This window comes from Falco peregrinus, chromosome 7 (assembly GCF_023634155.1).
Source record: "Falco peregrinus isolate bFalPer1 chromosome 7, bFalPer1.pri, whole genome shotgun sequence".
Taxonomy (NCBI): Eukaryota; Metazoa; Chordata; class Aves; order Falconiformes; family Falconidae; genus Falco; species Falco peregrinus.
In genome coordinates, this window is record NC_073727.1 from 34788083 (window position 1) to 34802463 (window position 14381).

Consider the following 14381-nt stretch of genomic DNA (forward strand, 5'->3'; position numbering starts at 1 on the left):
CATATATATAAAACTTCATGAACGCAGGTGTATATGCACCTGCATTTCCAAACAAGTTACTGTATTACAAAGCAGAAGACAAAGCAGATACTATCAACTAAATCACCATTACTTCCTTTAATGTTATTTTTTCACATACTAAATACCGAGTATTTAACACTGACTAGTGAAATTAACTCACAAACAGTAAATTAAACTCTCTTTTCCAAGCCACAGCCGGCACTCTAAACTTTAGTCCTTCTCTCCTTCACTCAGTTTCAGTCCACCCTTGTATATTAATTCACCTCACAGCATCTGGCCTGAGATTTGCATTCTACTGGGAATTTTGATTCTCCAAATAAGGTTATCCACAACGCCAAGCCTAAAGTCAGCAGTAGTTTTATTTCTGGTTATAGGCCCTGAAAAAAAAAAAATATTAAAAATTGCTGTTCTACACAGAGATGGAACCACTCCGCAACACAGCTGAGTGGGCTGAGGCCACAGGTTACAGCAGAGAGGAAAACAGAATATTTATGGAATATTTATGGAAACGCACAGCCGTTCAGTCTGCACCTCTCTGCATCACAGCCTGGTGTACAAAGGATCAGGAACATGGGGGTTTCCAGGCCTGGCAAAAACATCAGAAAATATAAATAGGTTTCAGCCGGGGGTAAAATCACATGAGTTGTTTACTTGTAAGACAGGAAACGGCTCTTCAGTTCTCTAGTTCTTACTTTCTAAGGCTGTGGCTTAGCATTTTGCCTTTCCCCTGCTCACAAGCATGGATGGGTACATGTGCTTGCTTTCCCTCTGACCCTTCTCCCCTCACTTTCCACCAGCATGCAGCACATGCCACTTAACCTCTCCCCCCTCACAGCAGCTGCATGTGGAGTAGCTACAAGATGTTGGTATCATCCTGCCTATGTCGTTACACAGAAAATGTCCTTTACTCTGAAACTAGGATGCTTCTGAACAGACCACCAAAAAAATGCAGAACAAAAACTGAGGTGAAGCCACACCATAGAAACACACTACTGATCCCCTGAAAACCTGTTCCATAGGCCTTTCAGAAAGCCAGTGTAGTCAGTACCAGCGGTAACTGGTATCTAATACATTCTGGTTTTAACTGTGTTACTCAGACTGTTTCTATTCAGGTTCCATATGCAGGAACCCATATCATCTTTTGAGGAAAGGATCATGCTACTGTTTAAAAATCACTCTTTATTACTTGTTTCTGTACCTCCCATCTCAGCAGTGTCTGAACCACTTACTAACAATTTACCCACAGAACAACCTTCTGAGTCAGGAACGTGCTCTCTTCCAGACACCCATGCAAGAGCTAGGCAGACAGTGAGAGATCAGGCAGTGCTTTAATCATAAAACTTAATCATCATCATAAGACTTCATCATCATAATCATCCCTCTCCACTAAGGCTTGAACTATCTGCTGAGAAATAGTAAATGCTTCCTCCTTTGTGTAAATATGTGCCTGCACACACACTTGCATACATAACATGCATGGATTCAATACTATATATATTATTATTATTTTTAATTATTATTATGTGTGTTGTTAAAATGTCTAGGGGTAAGCGTCAGGATCAGGTAAGTGGTGTGTGCATGTGTAGTTGCATACACACCACACATTCACACATAAGCCACAATTAATGTAAAGATACACATATGACACTAACAAAGGAAATGAGGGGGATGACTTTTGAGATGGAACTGGAAGAAGAAGGTGTTTGAGATTCCTAATGCTTAAAAAATGAATCAACTCCCAGTCTACTATTAGCTGGGCTGGATGTGACAAATACGAATGAACATTTGATGAGCAGTAAAGCCAAAAGGCCAATCAGTCAAGTCAAAAGACCAGTCGAAGCTAAAATATAAATGGCTTTATATGCCAATGGGAAAAAATCCTCACATTTGCTACATGGGGTACTGAGAAAAAGCAAGGACAAGGAAGGGTGGAGAGGGGAACATGCAGGAGTGGGATAGTCACTGTGTGGAATCACCATGAGTACAATGTGAGCACAGTTGGGTAGCTCTGACCTAGCAAAGGTAAGAACTGCTCAAGCTGCAAAATAACTAAGGCTCAAGCAAGAGATTTAGTTGAGTGGATGGAGATTTAAGGCCAGGTCTTTGAGAGACTTCAAAATACAAATCACAAGGATTGGATGTGACCTGAAGATGCGCTTCAAAAGTTGAAAACTCAAAAATACATCCAAAAGTACAGCCTTTGAGCCTTGATCAGGACGGTGGTATTTTCACAGGAGCATTAGTGACAGATGGGAGCAGAAAGGAAAGAATGAGAGACCTGTCTCTCACTTCCCGGGAGAAAAATAGGACCCTACTACTTGATAGAGCAAGCTGCAATACAAGTGCTTCTCAGAGTCGTGTTTAAAATTATTTCTTGGCTACTCACAATCTTATTTCATTCAGAAAAGTTACTTTAGAAGAACAACTATACACTTCTCAGAAAATCCGAAGGAAAGGTTACTGAGGGAGTTATTCACCTAACTTAGGCACTGGTGCTTTATCATGTATTCTGTGAGAAATTATTGAGTTTGCATTACCAGTAACTGTTCAAAATGCAGCGCTCTGACCAAGTTTTTAGAACAACGGTGAAAAGACAGGAGGATATAACCTGCTTGTCCATTTTTGCTCGGTTCCTTACAAGAGACAGTAACTCATTCTATGAACTTTAACGTTGCTTATGAGATAAAGCTGGTGCCCACTAGAAACATACCATAGAGTCCTAAATTAGTGGAGAAAAATTATATTGAGTAGTCATAGACTAAGCAAGTGCATAACCAGTAGTTGAGCCTCCTATATCTGAAATGCTAAACTCTATGGGCAAAACACTACCACTCTCCCTACTAGCAACAGAAAAATTGTTGTTGACTTAAATGAAGCCAGGATTATTGTATGTATGTTTCCAGCAACCGATAATATATGCATTCTCTAGACTAAATGTTACATATGGGGACTATACAACAGCAATTACAGGTATAAATCACACTGTAATCTATTATTTATGTATATGTGCACTGTATGCAATAAAGTATATTATCTTGAGGAAGCCATTGAATGTAGCACAGAACCATTTAACAAAACTTATGAATTTGAAAGTATCTGATATTACTTGTGTTTTAATTTTGATAGTTCAAAGTGTATTGTAGTACGCAGGTGTGAGCTTACACATACATGATGAAAGAACAAAAACACAGAAACCTTGAACCTATGGGTTAAACTTATGTGCGTAAACCAGTGTCTCCTGGTTGCTGATTGCACAAGGACTGCAGTAGCAAGCAAAATTCTGCTTACTCTGAGAATATGCCTTTTCTATCCTCTAGACTACAAGATTGTCAGGATGTTTCTTTCTCTGAATTGGTTCTTCTATAGGCTGAACTGCTGGTTTTGCCAAAGCTAGCAACTCAACTAACCAAGGCTTCAGCAATGGCAAACCTTTCCTAACCAGCCTAGTGGCCTTCTATGATGGAGTGACTACATCAGCGGACAAAGGAAGAGCTTCTGATGTAATCTGCCTTGACTTCTCTAAGTCTTTGACATGGTCCCCCTCAATATCCTTTTCTCTAAATTGGAGAGCTACAGTAATTAAAAAAGTAAAAGGTAATTTACTGATTTGAAGAACCACCTTGTGTGGTAACAGAATGATGATCGTATGAAAATGGACTCTGTTGGCTGTTCATTCCTCTGGCCAGTTCTTACTCTAATAGATGTTCAATTAAGTGTTAATTTTTACAATATCCATGCATATTACTATGTTTTTCACAATTTGTTTCTGTAAGTCTAAGAGATAATTCTACAGTTTTCAACCAGTGCAAACCAATTTTGCATAAAATTTGCAAGAAGAGTTTCTCATCTGAAACTGAGAGTTAACTACATTTTTTACCCCCATAAAAATAGCTGCATACACAGAAGATTTATGAGCTAGATTTGTAGGAGAACACTGGATTTAGCAACTTATCCACTCCCCTTTCTTCTGAACTAATGAGCAGTAACAGCAATCATATTCCACAGTCCCATTCACAAAGTTCATAAAACAACTCAATCCAGTGATTCTGGCTCTGCACATTGCCAGTAACAGGTACCATATATAAACTTGTTTTCCTTGTTTTCATAGAAACTAAAGGACAATATTCAACCAGTTGACTTCTATGATCAATAGCATGAAGTTCAGCTGTGAACAGCTCTAAATTAGGCTAGGATTGCTAACACTCTCAGGGACAGTAATAATCTAAACAGTTAGTGAGGTAGATTCCATCTTATTCTCACAGTTTCCTGATGTACTTAATTCCTCTTTTTTATTATTGTTTTTAATCAAATACACCTAAAAATCCAACACCCACTTCTAATTTGAGTGTATGCATAGTATTCATACTTAATTCTTAACAGACTGTGGCATAAGGAATCCAGTAGTGGCACATACTGCTTTCCTGTCTTCCTCCTTCTGTGGTTCAGAATTTACACACAACCTTGCAAAATTGTCAGAGAATTTATGAGATTCAGCACAAAATTTATTCACCTATACTTTCCTAAGGAGATGGTGTTGGAATCAAGATGATCACATTCTACTCGCTCATCCAAACAAAATTCTTCAAGCAGAAGATTCTGATAGGATTTCACAGGGCTGCTTGTATGGTACCACTTAGAGAACAGCCAGCCTTCTAAAACACAGCTTTTAGATCAGAAGTCCTGAACACGATATTATACGTAACCTTCTCACCACACCATTTGACTCTCTTAACATTCACAGCATTTTATGCTGGGTTTCCTTTGTGTGAGCAAGGGAAGAAGCTGTTTTATGCATGATTAAAGCTGCTATTTTATTATACTGCATTTTCTTTGAACGTTAATTTCTGTTTATGGCAAATCTTTGAATTCTCACAAACTGATGTTATTGCTGCATAGCTTGATATTGAAAATAGCTCTGCTCAAGATAATCTGTTCTGCACCTTTGTTATGTGGCATTCAAAAACTTTTAATTAAAACCTGGAATGATGTCTGAATGAGCTAAGCAAAGTAACATCAGGATAACATCAAATGAAACTGGAGTTCCAGCCAGCTCTGGAGATATGTCAGTCTACCACCTGAGAAAAGGGCTCTTTGAGAAACTAAGCAAGATTCTCTGATGAATATTTTCTTTTAGACTGGTCTGCCCTGTGTTTTAATCATCTACCCAGAAAGACCATTCCATCTCCATCAGTTTTGTTACTGCTTTGCTAGAATGATAATCATTGTGCAATTAAGGAAATTTTTAGAAGTCTGAAAGTTAATTAATTCAAGTTCAGAGAGAGAAGATCCGTAACCCCTTTTAGCTTAATTATGTTAAAAACCCCCAAATTCTCTGCTGATTCTATTTGATGAAAACACTTGAATGTGCTTTTGCAGGGATGGGGGAGAGGAGATGTGCAACTTGTTCCAGCAAGCAATGCACATGATTCATGAGGTCTTAGAGATGTCCGCATGTGAGTCACGTTGGTATGCTGCTGGCCTCTCTAAGATTTTCTTTTTGAGCTTGAAAGCTGGAGATACATTTACAGGGAAAGGAATCCCCACAATTCTCCCTTCTCTACATCTCTACATCAGAAGAGCTTCTTCTCTCGGAGTACAGCTTCTGGGAGATGAAGGCACGCCAGAAATTCACTAGAGTTTGGGTAATCTAAGCTGTTGCTTCCAAGACTCTAAATTACAGCTTTTTAGGGTAGCATTATTAAAAAGAAAACTTCTATTTGATTATGAACCGAAAACGTGATTGCCTGAGCTGTGCTTTGAAGTGTCAGGTGCATCCCTGTCGCCATGGTAACCAGGGTCCGCAGCTGCCCCAAGGAACAGCATTTAACAGGCTCTGCTGGTGAAAAGCAGGCTGCCCGGCACCGCCAGCCTCTTCTGCACACCCGTCCTAAAAGAGGAGGGTAGCGAGGTGATGCGTAGGTAAAATCTGCTGCCTCACTTTGTGTTGCAACATACTGCACCCATCTTTGTCCTCATGTGTGTCCCTCGCTGGAGGAAATGGGGAGGCATCACAGATACTACCAGCTATGCCTAACAGGGGGGGGGGTCCTCCATGCCCCAGAGCTTTGTGTTATTACAAGTTAAGCCCTTGTACGAAAAAAATTAGTTCTCTACATAAAAGGTCGTTGCCACAGAAATGGATAGAGACCTGTTTCATGGGCCCCTACAGCTCCTTCTGAAAGAGCTTCTGAAAGAGCATCCCTCTCAAAGGATGGCTTATGTACCAAAATGAAACAAATATAGCTTCAGGCTAACCTCTAGTCAGATTTGGGATGGTATGAGATGCTATGGAAGTTAAGCACAGGAAGTCCCACAGGTGGCTCTGCATACAGATATGGTACCAGGTAAACAGCTTATACTGTGAACACCTGCTCACAGATCCTGCTTCCAGATAGCACAGAAAAATATCCTGAGCTTATGCTACTGGATGTTTTTTTAAATTATGAAAATGCAGCTTATAAATATTCATATGCATTTTAATTAATTAAGCCAACTAGCACAGCATATCTTGCCATATAATAATGAGAATGCTACCTGGAAATTCCAGTATATTATATACATTTATATAAAATCATCAGTTCCTGAGTGGTATTGTTAAGCCTTCACAAGTGTACCTAAATCATATATAATAAAAAAAATCAACCCCATCTTTACTACTCTCCGGAACTTTCAGATCAGTCCATTGAGTGGTACTACTTTGGTAGGAAACTACAAGGAAAACAGAATCAGGTGAACCAAGTGTCTGCTGCTACTAGGGACCGAAACTGAAATTAATGAGGACTTTTGCAATGTTCCACTGAGAAGCAATTTAAATTCACAACGACTACTCTGCAAGCAGTAACATCCATGAATTTATAACCAATTATAAAAGAGTTGACCTTAAAAGATTCAGAAGTATCAAGTGAAGAAATTGCTGAATCCGTTTACCTCACTAGCTGTGAGACCTTGGACATGTGCAGAAGAAGAAAGCCAAAGCAGGAACAATGCTGAGGAGACAATGTTCCAGCAGCACTCTGCCCTGCTGTCCACAGGTCACACTGAAAGAGCAGACTAGGGCCTTCAGTGCACTTCTCCTGCCACTAAGATGTTCTACTTGTGTGTGTACTTTGTAGGCACTTCACTGTCTTTCAAAGTATGGCAAGGATAGGATTCAGCTATAGGGAATGTGCATCTTATAATCTACAGCTGTTGTACGGCTTTTGATTTGCAAGTTACCATCGTCATGCAAGAAACAGCTGTTTAGGTAGAGATAACTAAGCTAGCTTTAAGTGTGCTAGCTCAGTGATGCAACTGTGTCCCCAGGACACAAAAAGCTCTGGGTGAATGCGGATGGCGACAGTGACGAAGTATTTTACACAGGGGTGTAAGCTGAAGTTACACTGTCAGCTTCCAGTTTAGCTGTTTTAACCAGAACAGGACACAAATTAAAAATGTGGGCTAAGGCTTCTGAAAAGGCACCTCTCCAAGCAAAGAGCAAACTGCAAGGCCAGAGGAACATGTCCCTTCCCCGTGTTGCAGCAGCACTGCCCAAGGGAGAGGAGACACCTCCTGGCTGTGGCCCATGACAAGGTCCAGGTAGCAGAGCTGTGCTTGCCTCGGGAACCATCAACTCCAAAAAGCACAGAACAAATGATGTTGTTTGGTTTATGCACTGGAAATATATTCCATGGATAATTAGTGTCTATACATTAGTCTGTTTGAGACTTGAAAATCCATGACAACTTTTTTTCTCCCCTCTCCCTCTGGCCTCCCTTATCTTCAAAACAAATGAGAAATATTTGACAGGAATTGGAATACTGTATTTCAAGGGTTTGGCACTGTGTTTTTAAAATATTACAAGTTCCCTCTCAGGTCACCATTTCAAAATTGTCACCAACAGTGCAAAAGTTAGAGACTTACCCTGAAAAAATCCTAATCTGTGTGAGAACTCAGGTTTTAGAAAGCTACAGGATCCCTCAAAATATAAATAGTGGACAATACTATATACTTGTTTCAAAACACCACATCTCATCCCATAACAGGTGAACGTTTGAAATGTTGGAAAAATTGAGAGAAATACCTAATGCAATCTACTTTTATTTTGAAATCTGGTTAATTTTCTATGTCTTGGAAAAAAAATCAGTTTTCACAGACTTTCTTGGAGCCACTTGATGCACTTCTTTCAGTAGCCAATATGGAAGAAAAGATCTAAAGACTCAAACCAAGTTTTTCATTGCATGTGCACTAACAGACCCTGAAAGGGTATGTAAAAAAAAAAAAAAAAGTTGCAGAAATACATAACATGCATGCTGTAAAGTATGAACTGAAACAACGATATCTAAGCCACTTTCTCCCTGATCTTCTGGAAATGGCTATTGGTTGAGAATGGTCCCCTAACCCTCTGAGCCACCTGATCACAACCATTTAGCAATGACCTGTTGGATGGACTGTTACCATTTCTCAAAGTCACTGCGATTACTTCCTAAGTACAATGGGTCTGTTGTCAGACCTGTTGTAGTATATTTTCCTGAGAACATATAAAGCCAGCCAGCCTTTTGGTAATGAGATCATTTATGAAGTTTTTTTAGGGAGAGGAAAAAAAAGTGTTACTTTTTGGCCACATTACAAATTAATCAACTTTCAAGTTTTAGTCTGAACAAACAGCCTGCTTTTGAAAACATGCATTTTAAAAAATAAATTCTCACTTCATGTTAGTTATAAAATTTCAGCTATGCAAAACACTGCATTAAGAAATACTCTGGTTTTGACAATGACTCCTATATGGCTTGTTAGCTCAGAATTAAACCTGAAAAGAAAATTACTATCAGTGTTTGGTAAGAAATATACAAAATACTTCATCTTTATGTGCCTTTCCACCAGGTAACAGTTAAGAAGTTTAGCAGACAAAGTACATTATAATGAGCGTTCTCATTTATATATGCACACAACATGGTTTATGGGCAAAAATATTACTCTCAAATGTCTGAAGTTCCATTTTGCTATATTTATTGAAAATAATATTCTGTGAATAACTTCTGCTAATTTAAGCAACTATAAAATCATAAGTGAGAATTTACTGGTAGCGTAGGAGTTGCAGAGTTATTGCAGACCTGTGCAATTACACTGAAGGAAGCAACTCTCCTCCACCACAAAACTGCAAACGCAACCCAAACTACACTCACACTAGCTCAAAACACAGAAACTCCCAAGATGAAAAATTATCTTAGATGAAATGCAGTGCTAATAACACTGAGGACAGAATCAAAAGACAAAGGCAATGAGGAGGAACTGAAATAGTTTTTCCTTCATCCTTACACAGTGCTAAAACTAGTCTTTAATAGCACCCATCACTTATTATTTGCCCTTCAGAATGGCAAAAGTTGAGAAAATACACAGAATCCCCTACAAGAAAACAAATGGTTAATTCTTCCTTTGGAGTTAGGTCCCAGTTTTTCCAAACCCATGTAGATAAGAGTTTGTAACAGTGCAAAACCTAGTCTTTAACAGCACCCATCAGCTGTTATTAGTATCCCAGATTCTTACTGTCATGACTGCCAGTCTTCAATATTTTGTTTACTGTAAAATTTGGTCCTTTTTCAAATAAAGTGAAAGAGTAAAAATATATATATATATCTCCCAAAAGAAGAAAAATGCTTTCTCATGAACTCTACTCTTCCATCTAGAGAATTTTTTTGCAACTTCTTCAGGTATATCATACTTTCCTGACATGATTCTGTGTCTCCAGGAGTCCGCTGGACTAGCTGGGCACCAACACAGAATACACTAGTGTGCAACACCCATGGCAGAAAACTTTCCTTCTCTTTAAAATCTTCCCATCTGAAGAGCATCCACTCTCAGAAAGCTACATGGGTCAACACTCTCGAGGTTCTCCTGAACTCCTTAGCTCTAATAGGTATCCAAACAACTGGAGATCTGGGAGCATGAAGGAAAGGCAAATATCCTCTTCCAAACCAGCTGGGTATCACCCAGCCACACACTGCAGTGGGCTGCAAGTACTGTCTCAGTCATTACCCTAATTTTGCAGTCGCTCCTAAATCTACTTATCCAAATACATCTGAAAGGTCTTATGGCAGCGCTTTAAGCTAGGCCACCCGATTTTGCATTGAAACATCAAAGCGGCGGTGCTTATCCATGTTAGTCTACCAGCTGCGAGATGAAGGCAACAGCCTTTAGCTGACTGAAAGCTTTGACATCTTCTGCTACACCAACCATTTGCAACACAAATACATTACCTAAGCCTTAAACCCTGTGTAAGTCACGAGCCTGTTTATAGGCTTGTTTACCACATCTGACATCTAGAAACACAGCTGTAATGGCACTGCAACAACATGCAGCTAATGCAATGACAATGGTAGGAAAAAACCACATTGATGTTCGCAGCTCTGGGTTGATTGCCATTGACTACCGAGTTCAAATCAGGACCTGTAATGACATTAAAAGCCTTTCATATTGTGTCATTGCCTCTCTTTCTACATATTCCTATATTACTAGTATTTCAAAGAAACTTTAAGGCAGGAGGCAGAGGTGGCAGCCCTGCAGACTACAGGATGAAACATGCCTGCAAGAAAGACTGTTAATGTGTATTGCCACTTTCTGAACATTTGTCTTCGCTTTTTCACATTTTTCTCTTTTCATACAGAAGTCTTGTTGCTTTCAAACCTTAAACTCTAATCAGTTTCTCTCTTCTCAGAGAAATAAAGGACTTGCTGTTATTTCCATTATTCAAGTAAATACACAAAACTGTGATGGGGGAACGAGATGTAATACAAATCCTCCATGATTAAAGTTAGATGAACTTTTTATATCTGGTATTACAGTGGTTGATAAAAAGTAAAGATGAATCTGTTTTTACTTGCAAAAAGCTTTACTCTGACAGAAGGAAGCCAGGCTGTAGGAAAAGTAGTATGCAGAACTAAAAAGTATCAGTTTAAAAGTGGATTTGTGGCCCCCCTTGGCTGCATGTTTTGTGGGTAGTGAAGCATCTACTTGGTTTTATCCAGAGGATGAAATCAGTTGCTCTGTATTGGATATGCCTTGGGCTGTTGCTTTCCCAGCTAGCTTCTCCAGGAAAATACAACTGTACCAAAGGAAAAAAAGAATACAACTAACAAAGGTTCAAATTCACATGGAAGTCAAAATAAATGAAGCCAACTATAACATGCAAATGTTGTATTATGATTTATGTAATGGGTTGCTGGCAAAGAAGATTACTGTACTGGTATTTATGCTTTAAATCCGGTTTTAAGGTTTTGAGTCAGTTGTGATCTGATTAAAATGTGACTGATTTGGAAGAGAAAATCACCTTAAACTGAAGGAGTGCCAAGAACTCTTGCAGATGAGGTGGCAAAAATATCTACACAAGCTTTGCCTAACAACAAGCAAAAACAAATTTGCATTTTAAAATAAGAAAAAAATTGAACTAAACATTGACTGACATGAAAACAAAGTGCTCTATTGTTCAGAGACACAGGCTAAGACACATCTGTATGTTATCTCATTTAAATTGCCCCTTCGGCAAAATGTGAATTGCAATTTGAAACACACAGGCTACTCCACAGCGCAAGCTCCCATTTATAAGCAGGTATTCCTGACTGTCCACAGTGAAAATGGCCTTTCTTCTCTTCAAATAAAGCCATTTTTCACCTCCTTGGTGACTAACTTGATATGACTTTAATGAATGACTCACTTCAGCTTCGTATTCCTTAAAACTCAGGCAGTTTTATCCATCAGCTTTCTTAGAGACAGCTAGCCAAAATTTTCAAACTTGGGTAGAGGAAGTCACCCTGACATATTCAGGCAGCACCAATACGGATGAATTTCAGATGGAATGAGCACCTCTCATAAATCAAAAGTACTGTTAAAGTGCTTGAAAAGAAACATTAGCCCATCAATGCAATGACAATGTCTCCAGATAAGATGTCCTCTTGCCTGATTCTGTGTAATAACAAGGCTAGAAATTATTGCATGAAAACATAAAGCAATCCTGTATCGTCATGTCTACTACTTACAGAAAATCCCCAAAGTAAAGTTAAATACAAAACTATTTGCATACCTCCAGCATTTAAGAAACAAAGTGGAGAATAATAAAGTATTTCTGAACCAAAATTAAAAAACCTTGGTATTAAACTTCATAAGAAAACTATAAAGGTGTTTTTTGATCACTGAAACACTTCAGAAGGTAAATATTTATCACTTTTTTAGCAGGTAAAAATGCTGAAAAGGAAAAGCAAGAAACAGAATATAATTTGATCTAAAATCACACATAACACTAACTTGTTTTACCATGCAATAAACATAAATATTAGAAAATCTGAAGTATTAAGGGTCAACAGTCTCTGTTATCTCAATGATCACTTAGGGGTAAATACACCTACCACTACCGCACTGAGAAAGGAGAAGGGACCTAGTCATGCAATTTTGTAGACCATAGGGTGTTTACTGGTAAAAATAAATGTTTGATTCTGTGCTCTCAATCTTGCACTGGGGCTGATATAATTCCACTCAGCTACATATGACATTCTCTGGAAAATAACTCTACCTTCTTTCACCTACAAAGACAAGTGCAACACCCTGTACTTGGCATGGTAATACCATAACACAGTACAGCCTGGGTGCAGAAAGCAGCTTTGCAGAAAACGAGGAAGGAGAGAATTGATGTTGTTGCCATCTTCAGCTGCCTCATGGATGGATGGATGTAGAGAAGGCACAGCCAGACTCTGCTTGGAAAGATACACAGGAAAAGGACTAGGGGCAACAGACACAACTTGCAACGAGGGAAATCACAAAGCAGATAGCATAGGGGTGCACAAAAAAAAAAAAAAAAAAAATCACAATGAAAAATCGCAATGAGGGTGGTCAAATGCCGGGACAGGTGCCCAAAGAGGAATCTCTGTCCTTGGAGACATTAAAAACTCTGCTTCACAAGGCCCTGAACAACCTAATTTAACTTGCAATTTAGATCCAACTAAGCTGCACCTGCTCTGAGTAAGAGTGTGACCAGGTAATCTCCAGACATCCCTTTCAACCTGAATTATTCCAAGATTCCTACTTCATACATGAAGACACCAACTAAGACTCTGTTAATCTCATCACTCTAAGTAGTTATTATTGCCTTGTTCTCATAAGTCAATAAATTCATGAAGCAGTATTTTCTGAAATGCAAGGAATGCAGTTTTAACTCTGTATTTCTTCCGGTTTCAGTATTTCACTGAGATTCACGTTTGAGGCTTTTTTCTAAGGCTATTGCAATTTCAAAAACACCCCCCTGAGATTCAACTGGAGCTGGCTCCCAAGCACTTTTTAGAGTTGATTTAGCTTTAAGCACATGGCCCTGAGTATTTAAGAAAAAAGCTCATGCTCTGCTTCGCTGAAAGAATCTCAGCGACCACTGATTGCCTATAAAAATGAAGACTGCTTTTCAGGTACTGCCTCTCAACCCAGTGGAGAAGAGACATTAGATGAGCCAGTCCTTGCTTACCACAAAGCATCTGGATCAGCTGACGTTTCATTAACTGAGAGAAGGGATAAAGAGCACCCTTTCAAGCTGCTATTAATATGGCTACATACTGGGTAAACAAACGTACTGCCTATAGCATGCGATTGCTTTCCTCCCTGAAACACTCCCCTCATTTGCTTGTGGCCCTCTCCCCAGCCCCCCACCAGGGCTGGAGAAACCCTGCTGTAAGAAAGAGTGCGGAGATAGAAGAGGGATGATTCAGGGTTTAGCAGCAGAAAGACAGCTTGTCGTTAAAAGAGCTGCCCTAGGTCTGACAGGAGAATCAAAATACAGAGACGTGGCAAGGAAAATGAGAAATGAAAAGCAAAAGGGTCTGGAAAACAGACATGCAGAGAACAGGAAAAACACAATGAAAAAAGACTTGGAGTATTAGGAAAACAAAAATTGAAAAAAAAAACCAGCAAAAAAGAAAATAGAAAAAAGGGAGCATAAAATACATAAAAAAAAGAAGAAATCATTATGGTTGATATAGAAAGTGTTTAAAATTATCACTGAAAATAAATGACTTTTTATGAAATCAATAATTTTTGCTTGTAAATGTCAATTTACATTGGACTTGAATTCTGCTCCCTTGCTGCATGAATCTGAGTGATACATGCCAACAAAAAGTGGAGCAAACCCAAATGTGGATCTTTGTGAGCAAAAGAGATGGCTTCATTCCTTCCTTCTTTCCAAAGGCAGAATCCCAGACCTCTTACAAACATTACTTTGCGCACTCTAGAAAGGCCATTCCCTGTGCTGGTCAGCAATGGAACTCCTACATGTGCTGCCACCACACAAAAGTACCACATAACTCTGCATAAACTGCCTGCCTTTTTGTGAGATGGGCAGAACGAGAACGTAA

At 39.1% G+C, this 14381-nt stretch overlaps 1 protein-coding gene across 7 annotated transcripts in view; it reads right to left on the reverse strand.

The window, feature by feature from the left end:
• Positions 1-14381, reverse strand: part of PTPRK (protein tyrosine phosphatase receptor type K) — a 412034-nt gene that overhangs the window by 37754 nt on the left and 359899 nt on the right. The gene's annotated exons all lie outside the window — the stretch shown is intronic.